The sequence below is a fragment of the Myotis davidii genome, unplaced genomic scaffold, assembly GCF_000327345.1.
Source record: "Myotis davidii unplaced genomic scaffold, ASM32734v1 scaffold449, whole genome shotgun sequence".
Classification (NCBI taxonomy): domain Eukaryota; kingdom Metazoa; phylum Chordata; class Mammalia; order Chiroptera; family Vespertilionidae; genus Myotis; species Myotis davidii.
Window position 1 is genome coordinate 2,589,872 of NW_006383007.1, and position 1,675 is coordinate 2,591,546.

Consider the following 1,675-nt stretch of genomic DNA (forward strand, 5'->3'; position numbering starts at 1 on the left):
CAGCCCTGCCCTAAGGAGACGCGCGTCTCAGTGTCCTGTAGCGGCTGCAAGCACCTCTGAGGGAAAGCAGCCCCCAAGATCTCCCGCTTCCAGACCGTCCAGTTTCTCCCCGCTTGAGTTCTGGGTCCCCAGAGACTTCCCGGAACCGGAGTTCAGAGCCGTCGGGGGCTTGTGACTCCCTCCGGATTCAAAAGGACCGCCGCGTCCTCGGGTGCCAGCCCCTTTCCGCGCGCGAGAGCCCCGTACCTCTGCGCTTCTCTCCTGCAGCTTCTCTGGGTCTCAGTGTGCCTTTCCTTCCTTCTAGTTGTAGAGTTTACAGTCAGCCAGGCTTCCTATGGTTCTGGATGAAGTCCGTATTGTTTCTCTGAGGTATTAATCAATTGTTGTGCGCGGCATTAATTTCCCGGTGTTTATCTCTGCCGCCATCTTAGTTTCTCCTTGGACTCTTGTTTTTTAGCAGGACATGTGCCTACAATGTAAAGACTATATTTCCCACATTCCCACATAGGAAAGGTGATGTGTGCAGTTTCCAGACCTTTCTTAAAGAGAGGAAGGGATGCCCCTCTGCCACCTTTCCCCATCCTGCTGCTTTGAAAAGTGTGGTGATAAGTTATGTTGCACCATGTGGTTAAGAGCAATATCTGACAAATGACAGGGCTAATGATAGAAAGGGCCTGGGTGCCCTGGACCTCCAGGCTTTGATGTGAAAGGACTAAACCTCTGATTCCTTTATGTATTACATTTGAGTCTCTGTTACACATTCCTAACCAACATGCTAATTAAAATAGAATTTGATACCAGGAATGGGGTGCAAAAAGTGGCATGACCTACATATGTGGCATAATATGTTTAGCAGTTGGGAAGCAGGGGGCAGGAAGCAGAGGCATAGATATTGGAGGTTAAAGCTGATGAACTCCGATATGCGGAGCCAAAGCATTGGTACAATTGCGGCTTGCTTTATTTTAGACGGCAGGCCACACGGTAACTGAGACCCTGGATGACATTAGGGGAAATCATAGGAAAGCTGATGTGTGTTGGCTGCTTCATGCTCTCCCAGCAAAATCCTTTGACAGAGATGAACTCAGGCTAGAGTTAGCCAGTCTGCAAGCAGTGGCGGAAAGGAATACAGTTCAGTTCAGAGGGGCTCTTTGTGTCAGGTTAGCAAAATAATTTCACCGAGAGTCCTATAATTTGAGGCCTTTAAGGTTTGAAAAAGTCAACTCATTCTGCACTCCAAACCAAAGCAATTATAATTGGTAGCTTCAAAGCCACTGCCTTAGTAGGAGATAAGCTCAATGCCCTGCCAAAATTGGGAGCCAGACCAGAGGCAAAATCAAATTAAGGGTATTGATTTTCCACCCAAACAAAATGATTCAGATAGCCTGGATGTACCTTCCATCCAGAGAGGGGTAAGCAAGCCACACGGGGTAATAAGGAAAAGACAAGCATCTTCAGCCTTAAAGACTACATCTAGATTAGATCTTTGGCTATAGTTACTTACATATGGAGTTAATCCAAAACAAATTGCCTGGAAGCTTGCTAAGGTTTTGAGGGAATTGTATGGGTAAAGAACAACAACATAGCCTGGAAAAGCCTGTAATTATTTAACCCCCTAGGAAATTCCTGGGCTGCCAAATCCAGACCAGCAAAAACATTGCAGTCTCTAAGAAGAGCA